The following is a 15,637-nucleotide window of genomic DNA, read 5'->3' as shown; positions in this document are numbered from 1 at the left end:
GAAGAATAACAACGTGCCATAAACGGTTTGCACTACTGTGTTCATAATTAAGATAATGCATTAAAATAATATGGCAAGACAAACCAGTTTGCAATAGGATATCAAGGAGCAAAGCAACCTGTTTTGTACAGCTAAAAAGAAAATTAGCTGGACGCCGATGAGACCGGAAGCCGCACCCATAAAATTAAAAAATGGCCGCGCCCACTCTTACGGGAAAAAAAAGGTGGACAGAGCTTGCCTAATAGCAAAAATTAAACACTGGAGTATTTTTATTGAGCGCGTAGAAGGTGATAGTGTTTTTACGGCCACTAGAGGTCGATAGATCGCTGTATTTGCAGCCTGTCTGCTTGTAGAAATTGTAGTAATATTGGGTGTGAAGGAAACTTAAAATAGGTTTAAAGACATGGCTATTAATTGAAATGTTTGGACGTATTCATAATTAGACAAATTTGTAGGAGAGTTTAAATCTGAGAACTCAAATATCACTTTTATGTTGAAATGTCACGATTATATCATTGTTTTAAAATGTACTTTAAATTCTATGATTTATTGATGTATTGCATAGTACAAGTAATGAAAACTGATGGATCTTGAAAGGCAAATTGTGAATGAGAGGGGCAGAAGACTAGAACTGGCGTGTGCATAAATGTGTTCTTGATCAAGCGTGACGCAAGGCTATTAAAAAGTTTGGCCACCTTTCAGGCCACCATCATTCTCCACGGATATGATAATTGGATTCTTGATACACTCACAGTTTCCATAAACTATTTCTGTATAAATGATTGAAAAACGCTCATAGTCTAAACAATCAAAGCACAAATTTAACTTTGACTTAGTGGAATGAAGATGTATCGTCAGTGTAATTTCTCAATGGGGAGCCATGTATTCTGATAACAGGGAGGAAATTGAATTTTTTATTTTGCCGTGCTTGCTCACGTACAGCATGGAATGATTAAAACAAGATTGGAATTGTGATTATTTTAAGCTGTATAATTGACTTGGACTAGAGGTTAATGCTGTTCTTACCTAAGAGGATGACATATCAACACTTGTACACACTAAATTTGTATTGGGGCCATTCTTGTTCGGAAGTGTCAGATTTGTGTTACAAGGCACAAGGGTCCATTTGTTTTCCATGAACTCATCTCGTAAAATTTGTACAAAAATCTTGTCTTATCTGTCCAGATATTAATTTCTAGTTTGTTTACACGACGTGCTTCTTTTGAGTGCTGCGTGTCATACGTGGGTAATAGTAAAACAAAAGAAAAATATGATTACATTGTAAATAAGATCAGTCTGTGCTTACACATCTTTGCTAATAAACAAAAAGCTATTTTAAAATAATGTGATAATTATAATATTTATAAAACTATACATTTTCAATATATGTATTTAGAAATTATCATTTCTTTGTGCTTTTTTCAAGTGTGAGTGTCATATGAATAATAGTAAAAACAGAAAACATGCCTTCATTGTTTAAGACAAAAGACCAATCTGTGCTAAAGCATTTGAATGTTAATAAATAAATATATAAATATTTATTAAATATTTAAAAATGTTATATAATATTTACATGGATATTTATAAAACTGTACATATTTATATGTATATTAAAATATTTATTTAATTATTATTACTATTATTTACATTAAGTGCTAATAATAAAACATGCTTAAATTGTTAATAAAAGAATAAAAAATAGATAAATCAGTGATTGAATACTTCTATGGAAATAAATAAATATATTTTAAAATAATATGTGATTATTATAATATTATAAAACATTTTAAATATATTCAAATACAATTTTATTATTATTATTATTTACACTTTTAATATATTATGTGTTTTTCAAGTTCTGCATGTCATATGGATAATAGTAAAATAACAAAAAACATTCTTACATCATTAATAAAAAATGTTAATCTGAGCTTGAAAATGTCTGCAAAAAAGTAAAGATTTTAAAGTTCTGTGATAATTATAATAGTATTTACATATTCGTATAATGAAAATGTATAATTTTATAAATATTTATAAGTATTTTTTATATATTTAAAAATGTTTATTATTATTATTATTTACACTTTTAATACATGATGTGTTTTTTCAAGCTCTGCATGTCATATATGGATAATAGTAAAACAACAACAAAAACATTCTTACATTATTAATAAAAATATTAATCTGAGCTTGAAAACTTCTATGCAAAGTAAATATTTTAAAATTGCGTGATAATTATAATAGTATTTACATATAAGTATTTATAAAACTATACATTTTATTATATGAATAAGTATTTTTTATATATTTAAAAATGTTTTATTATTATTAATAATAATTTACATGATGTGCTTTAAAGTAAAACAACAAAAAACATTCTTACATTATTATTTAAAAATATTAATCTGTGCTTAAACACTTCTATAATAATTTAATATTTAAAAATTATGTGTTATAATAATGTTTACATATGAATATTTATAAAACTATACATTTTTATTATATTAAAATTATATTATATTATATATTATATTTTTATTGTATATTTTAAAATAATGTATTATTATGTTACTTACACAATGTTCTTTTTAAAACACTGCATGTCGTACATGGATAAAAGTAAAACAAAAAAACATTCTTACATTATTAATAAAAAATATTAAGCAGTGCTTGAACACTTCTATGCAAATAAATAAATATTTAAAAATTATGAGATAATTCTAATAATATTTACACATGCATTTTTATAAGACCATACATTTTTTATTATGTGAATAAACATTTATTATATTATATATTTGAAAATAATGTATTATTATTATTATTTACATGATGTGCTTCTTTCAAGCACTGCATGTCATATATGGATAACAGTAAAAAAAACATTCTTATATTATTCATAAAAAATATGAATCCATGCTTGAACACTTCTATGAAAATTAGTAAATATTTTTTAAAATAATTAGATAATTATAATAATATTTACGTATGAATATATTTAAAACCATTTTTAAATTTTACATTTTTATTATACAAATAAATATTTATATTATTTTATATATTTAAAAATAATGTATTATTATTATTTACATGTGCTTCTTTCAAGCACTGTATGTCATATATGGATAACTGTAAAAAAAAAAGAATTAGCAGTGCTTGAACACCTCAATAGGCAGATAAGCCCATAAATATTTTTAAATAGTGATAATTATAATAATACGTACTCGTGAATATTTATAAAAAAATACATTTTTATTATATGAATAAATATTTTATTATATGTTTAAAAATAACGTATTATCATTATATAATGGCACACTTTACAATTACTAAATGTACAATTACTAAATTTTACCACATTTATAATTTAGTGCAATAGCTAACATGAGAATGAGCAATATATTTTTACTGCGTTATCTTGGCTAATATTTGTTAGTTGCTGCTGTACATGTTATTGCAATTGTATATACGTTATTATTATGTTTCTGAAAACTAAAATGTCTACCCCATTTGCTTTGCGCTTGTTTGTGTCTAGATGTTTTATAGTAGGAAAGTGCGGCGCAGGGGAATGCATTTTTTCCTGTTCTGGTTGAATCAGATGAATGATTGTGTCCATTAAGTTTATGTACAGCGATAGCCATACCACGCAAACACTGAGGGCAAAAGGTGCACCGCATCAGTATCTTACATAACACGTACAGCTGTGCTTGTAATTAAAAGAGTAATTGACAATACCTCTTAAATATGTATTCACAGCTGAGACTGACCTAGTGACCCCCGGGCCCGTCCAACAACCTCTAAATTTTGCAGTCAATTTCTGCTGAAATATTTTGGCTCATTAACGTAACCCGGTCCTCGCGTGTGTTCTCACATGCAATCAGATATTTGACGATAAAAGCAATATTTATTTCAACTACGTCCCCCCGGCTGATTGATTGGCTCTGGCGAAAGACGTCATTAGTGATGTAAATGGGCGATTCTCTGCATTCCTCCAAATCTATCTGATGTACATCCAGAAAAAAGCGCTGCATTTATTAAAAAACGCACAACAACAGAATCGTTTGCGATATCGCGACCCGTGCTTATGCATCCATCATCATTTGCAGGTTCCGTCACGGACTTCACGTCTCACCACTCAAGCCGACGAAAGATCTTTTCATTGACCTTCAAACTTATTTATGTATTAAAAGAAAAATCTAATGATTGTGCAAATATCTGCATACTACGTGAGTGACGGAGAGCAAGAAGCAGGCGAGGGGGAAATGTGCACTCCAGATGCACGGCGTTCTGGCTGAACGAACGCTTTACGCAACGAGACGGAGGGTCATTAACGGCGGCGCTCACGAGGCGGTGCTCCGGATGCGCCCCGCTCCCCAGCAGCGCCTGTATCCCATCATTCCTCTTTTCAAACTTCCTTGAATCCATCAGCTCCGGTTTGGGGCCTTCTGCGCTAGCGCAACATTCCAGAGAAATGATGTGAAACAGAAATGCATCAAATTCCTGATCTGGAATACATCGCTGGGTTATGCCTGTCCGTGGCCCCTCAGTAGATACTGTAAAAAGGGGCTCTGGGGTGTCCGCGGAAAGGCATTTTTACATCTGCGCTGCGCGAAGCTGCTAGCACCTCTGGGGAGCCATGTGTTCAGTTTAATTCTTTGAGTCTTTGGAATGTGTGAGTGCTGTAAAAGTCACAGCTATCTATGGAACTGATTAGTGGCTTGTTCTGCATTGATAGTCTGCAGGCATTTGTTTAATCTATAAAAAAGCTCCAAATAAATTACAGTAAAAAGATCCGCAAATGTTACCGTTCCAAAACATTTAATTTAACTCAGGTTCATAGGATGATCATATGATAAAAGACTCATTTTTTTGTAATCAAAGCTGTACGGAGCAAAAGTAAATGACCCCCAGCACTGCACAGTGGAAAAACTGTCTGTCACGACCTGCTAGAGCAGCTGACATTTCCAGTGTGGGTCCGGTCTAAACAAGCTGTGACCGCCCCAAACCAACCCCTACCAACAGAGGTTCGTGCTCTGGCCTATGAATGTTTTTAAATGCTGGAATAATAAGGATGGGTCATGGTTATGAATAAAGAAAGATTATTCAACTCACACTATACAGTGTTTATATGCTTGAGAGGGAATCTGATGAAATTTTAAATACAGTCAAATACAGTCAAACCAAAAATTATTCAGACACCAGATATTGTATTTTTTTTTAGTAGTGGGTGTGGGACACTATAGTCAATTTATGTAAGTGAGGATAGCAAAATAAAGTAAACTGTGACACATTATACCCAAAAATTCTTCATACAGTAGACTAAATTTGGGACCAAAAATTATTCAGACACTTTGTCCTTTTTACACCACAGACATTACTTGGTAACTGGTCAACAAAGTAATGAAAGTTGTGTAAATTTGGTCTGAATTTTTGGTTGACTGTAAACCATTACATACCTTTCTATAAAAATTATCTGACATTACTAAAGATGAATTTGTTCTGACACAGTTTAACACAGTTCTTATCATATTTTGGTACCACTTTCTAAACAATAGTGAATAAACTTTGATAATGTTAGAAATGTTTAAGGTGTCTGAATACATTTTGGTTTGACTGTATTTGTGTTTATATTTATAGCCTAATAAGCACTCATCAAAAAAAGCTTGCCACAGCACTCCGGCAGATATAATAATTATAGTGTCAAAGGAAAAAAGCATGAAGACTGCATTAACGTTTTACACAGAGTTTCTAAGTTTTGTGTTCAAGTTCACAGAGCCAGAGATGGAAGAAAGCACATCCTGTTCGCTTTAATTATTTTACAAAAGTTGAATGTTTCGTTGTTAAAACAAAATTTCTCATTACTATAATCCAGTAATATATTCCTGTAATGCATTTTTATGCATAAGATTCAAATCAGCATGATTTAAGCCATAATAATGTAATCTATATATTCTAAATTTACATTTAAAAAAAGAAATGAGTATTTTTATTATGAAAGGATGCATTAAATCACAGTAAAGACATTTATAAATATAGCTGCAAGCAGTGATTACTGGGGTTCAAGCACTTAAGGCATTTAAGCACATAAGGAAAAAGACATCACATATTATTTAGCAAGGCTGTACCCACCTAAATCAATAATTAAAAAAGCGTTTTCTGCAAATCCAGGTAATTTACCATAGAAATATGATGTTTGTTAATGTTTATGACAATATAGTGTTATAGTGCCAGCTGTGAACCAGTCTGCTTAAAACTTTGCATGCTTGTTTAGAATCACCTGTCTCATGTGCTCAACAGGTTTTGTGAAGTTTTGAGTTTTCCTTTAGGCTTTATAGGATTTTTGGTAAATTTGGACAGGCCCCTTTTCTAAACGACCTCGTTATAGCTTCCCAAAGGGTAAATTTCAACACTTTTTTTAAATTATTGGCCTAGAGAGTCCAGAGAATTGTACTGCAGTGCAGCTTTTTTCCAACCTAGTTTCAAAAGTAGAACTTACATCTTCTCAGTTATTTAAAAACTGATTTGATTGACAGCAGTGGTTCTAGAGGCAAAAATGCAATGGCCAATAGCGGCCATGTTTTTTGAGATACGCAAATATCCCTGAAGACACTTGTGGCACTTCGGGCCAAGACATGCACAGCAATTATCATATTGATAGGACAAATGGTTGTGCAGTTACAGGCATTTTTATGTTTTTTTTTCTTCTAATAGCACCATTTTTCCTGTGACCTCAGATTGAGCTCTTATATAAGTCTTCTGAGTTTGGTGAGGATATCTCATTCCGTTCAGGAGTTACAGGCTTTTTACTAAAAAAATGGCCCAGCTCCTTTTAAACGTTTTGTTTCCCCTTTGTGACGGTGAGTTGAAAATTCAACTTTTTTTTTTTTTGATAATAACTGATGTTCACTTTCCAGAGAATCTTTGTGTACTGGTTTGTTTCCAATCAGGCAAAAAACCTAGGACTAGTTTGCAAAAGTATGTTTTTCAAAGAATCCGAAATACCCCCAAATTTTGCCAGGCTCATGACTGAATCTGAGGTGTATGTTTTGTCCGACATGAGCCAAGAATTCCAACGACATAAGACACTTGAGCCTTATGCTGAGCAATGATTATATACTGTAATCAAAATCATGTGGTCATTTTCTTTGCTTATCATTTTCCCCAGTTTCTCGACCTCTTCCTGAGGCAGTGGGTAAAGGTAAAGAACAAGCCTCAAATAATTTTAAGGGAAACTCAGTGGGATATTGAACCCTTCCCTTTCAATTGTTCTCTCCAGTTATAAATACGCTCAGTGACCACCTTGACCTTTGTGAAGCCGTTTATATAGAATGGAGACTCAACAGAAGAAGCCATAATGACAGACAAAAAGTCTACACCGCAACTCTGATTCATTTCTCTCTCTCCCTCTCTTGGGTCTTATGAGAGCATGGCGTGAGTAGGGCAGAGTGGACTTGTGCATCTGTTTGAAATGCTGGACGTGCCAATAAGCTGGAGGGATTTTTTTAGACAGAGTCCTTCCTCATCCCTGTTCCTCCTCTTCGTTTTCTAGCACAGAGGAATGTGCGGAAATGAGCAAATATAAAACACCAGTGTGAACCACCCCCCATGGATCTAACCCCTTTCCCGCCAACTCCTCACAATCTGTGTCTCCTTATAATTCCTCTGGCTTTGAGACGTCTGGCCTGGTTCAGGAGTCTGGAGTTCAACCAACATATTGTTTACCAGCATCCTTCTGCTGAAATTTACGTTGAACTTCTGAAAATAGTATAAACGAAGAAAGACAGAGGCACAAAGGGATTATAAATTTGTCAGGGTCATATTAACGGCACTGAAGTAGAGCATTAGGAGACAATTATGAGTGAGTCAACATTTGCTGAATGGCAAGAATGTTTGTTTTAGGGATAAGTAAAGACCTAACAAAGACTAACAGTTAAAAAGTCTAAGTCTAAGCAAAAGAATAAGCTTAGAAAATGTATTTATCTACTCATTGCTCAGCACATTTAATCAAATTTATGTTGATGTCACATTATATTCCGAACACTGCTTGTGACTGAGGTTAAACAGGTTACTATGGGTTGCACTAATCGCTTTTGGCACATAAAAAATAGACAAGTCAGATTCTGATCAGTATAGAAGTGCTATGCACAGCTTGTTATTTTTGGATCAGTCTTAATGACCGGTAGCAGACAGATCCATCCTGCTTGGCTGGAGACTGGAGCTCAATATCGTGACCCAATATCTGGAAAACGTCCGAGAGGACAAGTTTGGACAGCCTGTCGCCCTTGTAGGGGGACACCGAAACGAGAGAAAAACAAACAAGCCCCAAACAAATAAGGATTCACTCACTGGCCCATTAATTTAATAAGTGACAGAAGCAAAAACAATGAAATGAGGACATAGGTGGTGACTGGAATATGGTAATGCTTCAGAATTCTTTGCTTGTGATTGTTTAGCCAAGTCCACATTGTGTGCAACAAACGTCTTGTAGTAAAAGTCTTGTTTTTTCTTCACTAAGAAGACAATCCTGACAGAATCAATATAATCTAGTTTGTCTTGAGGTGTTATTCTCAACCTTTTTCACTCCAGGCCTCCTCACTCCCACAACAATATTTAAAGACCCCATGACTTTTGCAGTCTTTGTCAATTTTTTTTTTTTTTTTAATTTTCACACAATTCTTGGCATAGCTAGAAAAATTTATATCTTGGCATTACTAGAAAAATGTATATTCATTATAAAAATTCCTATGGAGTTATAAGGTTACCTCATATATCCAGGTTTTTCAGTACAGTGGTTCTTCAAAAAAAATTAGTATTTTAATCTGAATTTTTAAAAATTCTTTTGCATACAGTTTTATGCAAAAGTTTTGGAAACCTTTCAGAATCTGTGAAAATGTGAATAATTGTAACGAAATGAAAGAGATCATACAAAATGCATGTTATTTTTTACTTAGTACTGTCCTGAGTAAGTTATCTTACATAAAAGATGTTTACATATAGTCCACAAGAGAAAATAATAGTTGAAATGATTAAAATAACCTGCTGCGAAAGTTTGGGAACCCTTTGTTTTTAATACTGCGTGTGGTTACATGGATGATCTATGAATGTGTTTTTGTTTTGTGATGGTTGTTCATGAGTCACTTGTTTGTTCTGAACAGTTAAGCTGAGCACTGTTCTTCAGAAAAATCCTCCAGGTCCTGCAGATTCTTTAGTTTTCCAGCATTGTTTGCATATCTTTTGCACTAAGGACAACAGAGGGTCTCAACCACAACTATTAAAAAAGGTTCAAACATTCACTGATGCTCCGGAAGGAAACATGACGCATTAAGAGCCAGGGGGTGAAAAGCTTTTGAATTTGAAGATCAAGGTAAATTGTACTTAATTTGTCTCCCGGGAAACATCTTCTGTTTCTTCCGAAAGGGCAGTACTAAATGAAAAAAACATATTTCAACCAAATAAGAAAAATCTGGACATCTGCAAATTCTTAATGCATCCTGTTTCCTTCTGGAGCATCAGTGAGTGTTTAAACCTTTTTTAATAGTTGTGTTTGAGTCCCTCTTGTCCTCAGTGTGAAAAGATGGATCTCAAAATCATACAGTCACTGCTGGAAAGGGTTCAAATATGCAAAAGATGCTGGAAAACTGAAGAATCTGCAGGACCTGGAGGATTTTTCTGAAGAACAGTGCTCAGTTTAACTGTTCAGAAGAAACAAGGGACTCATGAACAACCATCACAAAACAAAAAAACAGTCATAGATCATCCAGGTAACCACACACAGTATTAAGAACCAAGGTTTCCAAACTTTTGCAGGCGGTCATTTTAATAATTTCAGCTATTTTTTTTGTCTTGTGGACTATATGTAAACATATTTTATGTAAAATATCTTACTCAGGACAGTACTAAATTAAAAATAATATTCATTTTGTATGACCTCTCTTATTTTGTTAAAATTATTCACATTTTCACAGATTCTCCAAGGGCTTCCCAAACTTTTGCATAAAACTGTATAAAGCTAGGGCACTGTTACCACCTCTGGCAAGCTCCAAAAATAACCCCCCAAAAAATCATAAAACTAGGGGTGTGCGATATATATCATCTATGATAATATTGTGATTGTTGTTCAATAGTAATTGACTTACATTTTAAACACAAGTTCCTGTTTTTGCTGTATTTCGACAACGAAAATAGTTCCAAACAACTGTTTTGCATCTCTGTGCAACACACAATTACTGAATCAATCAGCCGTTCGAACGAATCAGCTAAATGAATGACTCAATGACTCGCTCATGCAGTGATTTGCCGCTAACTACTGTCAATTTTAGGGTTATATTTAAAGCATTTTTTCCCTTTTTTCCCCCCAAATCATTTCATATATCACGTTTTGTATTTAAAACATCTAAACATTATTTATGCATTTGTAACTGCAGGTTAACTGCATTCATGTCCTGCATTAAAGAGTTTATGTGAATGGATCTAAACACCATTTCAGATGCAGATTCTGTGTCACCTCTGCATTGCAAAGAAACATTTTGTTGAAACTGATTCCATTTGATTAGTAACAGCCCTAGTGTCTTACTTTTTGAATTTCCACTTCCAGAACAACAATTTACAAAAAATGTACTCACCCCCTTGTCATCCAAGATGTTCATGTCTTTCTGTCTTCAGTCATAAAGAAATTATGGTTTTTGAGGAAAACATTTCAGGATTTTTCTTCATATAATGGACTTCACTGGTGCCCCGATTTTGAACTTCCAAAATGTAGTTTAAATGCAGCTTGAAAGGGCTCTAAAGGATCCCAGCAGAGGAAGAAGGGTCTTATCTAGCGAAATGATCTGTCATTTTTTTCAAAAAAATGAAAATTTGTATACTTTTCAAGCACAAAAGCTCATGTAGCACAGGCTCTGGGATGTGCATCCACGACACTACAAATCATGTCTAAGTTCATCTTTTGTGTACTCTGGCTAAAAAGGTAGAATATGGCAAAAAACTCCATCTTATTTTCTCCTACAACTTCAGAATCGTCCGACGTCGTTGTACCTTTTTGTTTGTAAACAGCGTTTGACTTACTTGCACTTCCTTAGTCTTTGCACGTTCGCTTTGTAAACACTGGGTCTGTAGTTCTGCCTACATTTCGCGTGACCTTTCAACGTGATTCAGTAGCACGTAGTGTCGTGGACGCGATCTCAGAGCCTGTGCTACATATGAATACAGTTTTTTATTTTCCAATAAGACCCTTTTTTGCTAGATAAGACCCTTCTTAATCGGGTGGGATCGTTTAGAGCCCTTTGAAGTTGCATTTAAACTACATTTTGAAAGTTCAAAATCGGGGCACTAATGAAGTCCATTATATGGAGAAAAATCCTCAAGAGCTTTCCTCAAAAACCATAATTTCTTCACGACTGAAGACAGAAAGACACAAAGACTTCTCCTTTAATTAAAAGTAAGAATTTGACACAAAATATTATGCACACATTTAATTTGGTAAAAAATGGCCTAATAAAATGCCCATAAATGGTAAAAATCAATTTAGGAAAAAGTTAATTACAAAAACCTTGAAACGTCTTAAACCTGCCGAAGTACCTGCACCATAACACTTAGCAAAATATCATCTAATTATTGATACTGACAAAATTTCAGAAAATATTAAGATATAATTTTTTGTCATTATCACACACCCCTACATAAAACATAAAATTAGTCCATATGAATGTTGTTTTTTGAAGCTTTACAGCCATGGCCAATATGAACAACATGAATTTCATCGTTCTTCAGAGTCTCTCCTTTTGTACTCTAAATCCACAACAACAGTACACACATCATGAGTGTGAGCAAATAATGACAGAATTTAATTTGGCAGAACTATTTCTTTTAATTTCTGTCTCAGTGCAGTGAATGATTAAATCTGTATCACAATGACTCTATTAATAGTAGTACAAACCAAAACTGACATTCTGAACCCACACAACACTACAATTATAGCATATATTGTCTGATGTCATGGTCTCTGGTTGCCTGTGGTTGTTGGACGAAGGAAGAGAGACTAATAGAGAAACTCAATACAGGCACCTCTGACCTCTCTCTGCGCCTGTTGCCAGCTGGCCCAGACAGTCTCTGCTGCATTTAAGAACTGGATGTGCTTAAAATATTACAGGGTAGACACTTTGGAGAAAAAAACAATGAGGGCCAGGGCAAAAAAGGTCAAAAAAATAAATAAATTCAAGTATTTACTCTGGAATAAATCTATAAACAGCCCCAATGGGAAGTGCTTGAAAAAAATTTGTCAGTGATTAAGCAGCGCCTTTGTTTGTATAGAGAAACTGCATTTATTATAAACAGTTTAACCAGTGTTTCACAGAATATGCTGGTTTTGGTTAAAGCTAAAGCAATCACCTGTAAACAGGAAATTGCATATATACTTATACTACCAACAATTACGAAAAAACGTCAGCAGATCAAAATCTGTGAATCAAAAGTGAGGTCTAGACTGAGATTTGTGTGTGTTTGGCAAGTTTTTTTCTGTTGGAATCATTGCAGTGGCTTTAAACAACAGTTTACATTCTTTCAATGGAGGAAAGCCAATATGTCTTGGAGTCCAGTTCATATGCAAGTTATGATAATGTCATGATGGATATCAACAATAAAGGTAGGTTTGCGAGGTCCTTTCCAAGCACGTCATCCTTCAAGTTAACAGTGCAAATGCTGCCAACACTGAGAAGTGGGGTCCCAATCGCAAGGCTTATTAAAGAAATTAAAATGCCATAAACTGTTTTCAGGCATCAAACTGTACAAATTCTCCAACATCAAAGTTTTTCATAACCCTGTGTACTGTTAATTTGACCGAGACGAGAAAGGGAAATACCAAGAAAATAGCCTGTGGCTGTGTTCACGTGGTCATCTGAGAATGTGTCAGATTTGCACTCTCATTCTCAGCAGATCACTCATCTTCTGCATCCTGATCCTTATGGACCACAACTACTGAAAGTCCTCTGGCATGACTTGTGTAACTGATGACTGTGTTAAATCTGAAAACAAGTGCTTTCTACCACAACACACCTTGTTACACATGATTACGATAGGTCATGCAGGTTGAACCCAATAAGCTGTTTCCAAATAAGTACTAGAACTGACATTAAGCAGACCATGTAAAACTACTGCCAAAAAAGGGATTTGAATTGTGGTTCTTATTTTGATTTTTCATTTTAATTGCAGTTATTTTTTATTCCTCTTTAGTTTTAATTGACTTGAATTTACTCTTAAATTACTCTAATTTTTCTCAATTTTTTCATTCAGCTTTAACTTTATTTCATTTTATATTTTCATTTTCATCTGATTTCAATTAACGAAAACTATTTTTAATATTTTATTAAAATAAAATAGCCTTAACAACACTTGTCTAGAATCAGTTAAAATATTAATTTTAATTTTAAATTAACTCATAATATAAATGTTATATTATCTTAACATTTATCTTAACATTTTAGCCTTATCAGATAAGAAAAAATAGTCCATTACAATGTATAAAACCTTTAGCCAAGCAACAAGACAAAACCTGAAACACTGTATATGTACAAAAATAAACAGTCATGTTAATAAATTCTCTTATTAGGTAATTTTTTATAACAATTGATAACTGAGATGCAAGACACGAATTGCACTGTATGAATCAAGAGTGAGCGAGTCTGCAGTGTACAAAAGTAGCGGCGAGTCTTCTGATATACAGTATTGCCAATATTAGAAAATATCTGACCACTAGATGGCATGACTGGCCAATCAAAATTGAGTAATCCAGAAAGCCATGTGATAAATTTAAAATTAGACCAGTACATAAATTATCTAATTTCAAACTTATAAGGGAATATCCACCTTTTTCTTCCTGTAAGAGCGGGTGCGGCCATTTGTAAATTTTATGGGTCTGGCTTTCAGTCTCCCAGCTATTTTTAACTGTACAAAACAGCTCATTTTGCTGCTTGATATTGCAAATTGGTGTCTACTACCATATTATTTTAATGTATTAACTTAATTATGAGCACACAGGTTTGTAGTGCAAACATCTTTACTATTTACTGCATGTTGTTATTCTTCTTGTTATTTCCAACTAACAAACCAGAAGTCCCACCCATAGGCTTATACTTCTGCGTTAAAGAAAAAAGTGGATACTATATATATCAAAGTGCTTTAATTGGTGCATGTCACTTGGGGTGAAGCTATTTTATAATATTTTGCATTTCAAATCACATTGGTTCAACAGCAGTTGAGCACTGCATATCAGATAACAGGTGATTTAGTCTCTCACCTAAATTTATGTCTTAAATTTAAGGTCTTGAACCAGTTCCTGTGTTATTTTCTGATGTCAGTGAAAACGTAACCAAGGAGGAATAGCCTACAGCAAAATGAGTCATGCAAAATCTTCTTTAATTACCACAAAGAGAACATAGCAGGGTCACAAAGAGAACATCTTAAAAGTTCATAGCACAGCATAAGCACCGTTGCACAAGGAAATCATTCAAGACCACAGAACGAGGTTGTTTTGGGGTGAAATATGACCACAAGCCCAGTCTGTATGTGCATTTTTGTTAAATTCCAGTTATGCCAACCCAATCTAAATGGCTTTGTATGATTGCCTAGGGATTTCCAGATCACTTAAACTGCATTAAAGCACAACTGGGTCAAAAAAACAGACTGTGATGACTTCATTTGCTGGCCTACAAAGCTATTGGGGGGGGGGGTAGACAGAAAATGAAAGAAAAAGACACGGACATATATATATGCAGTGTTGCGATTCTTACTTGTAAAGATAATGCATTATTGTGTTACTCCCTAAAAATGTTGTAGCGTGCCTCCCATCCCATAAATCTGAATAAGCTTTGTACTTTGTTACTTTTAATATGAAACAAAGTCTCAGATTTCAAATTCTGTGCATTGTATTACAATATTCAAACAATAAATGCCGTTTTGGTGGTGTTTAACATGGAGTGACAGATTGCTGTAGTGCCTCAGTTTGAGAGAAGCAGCAGCGCGAAAGCGCGCCTGAACTGATCATCTTCTCTGCTTTATTATTAGTTACAGCACAAAATAAACATGAATAAACATCCAACGGTACATTAAAAGAAAGAGTACAATTTACCGGAATCCATATCTTGTCCTAAGTAATCGTTCATCAGTGTTTCAACTGAACAAATACGTCGGTAACAGCTTGAAAACAATGTAACATAATGTCACATTAACCTCAAAAAAACATTATTATAAAAACTTCACTGAGTTTCATTTAAGCGTCTGTATACAAATCAGTTAATTTTAACCTTCAATATTATAGTAATGTAGTGCCAACTGACTCTCAGCTCATGAATTATTTTTATTTTTAATTTTAGTTATTTTTTTACTCCTTTTTAGTTTTAATTCACTTAATAAAAATGTAAAATTTCTCTAATTTTCAGCTAATTTTTCATTTAATTTAACATATTTTATTTCATTCTATTATTTCGTTTCTAATTTTCTTTTTGAAATTTGTAAGTTTAAGTTTTTCATTCGTTGTTTGATTACAGCTTTATTTCAGTTAACAAAAACAAATTTTAATAGTTTTAGACTTTACAATAACAGCCCACTAAACAAATTAATACATTGACCCGAAATATTGATTTTC

The sequence above is a fragment of the Labeo rohita genome, chromosome 18 (assembly GCF_022985175.1).
Source record: "Labeo rohita strain BAU-BD-2019 chromosome 18, IGBB_LRoh.1.0, whole genome shotgun sequence".
Lineage (NCBI taxonomy): Eukaryota > Metazoa > Chordata > Actinopteri > Cypriniformes > Cyprinidae > Labeo > Labeo rohita.
Note: the sequence above shows the minus strand (reverse complement) of the source record.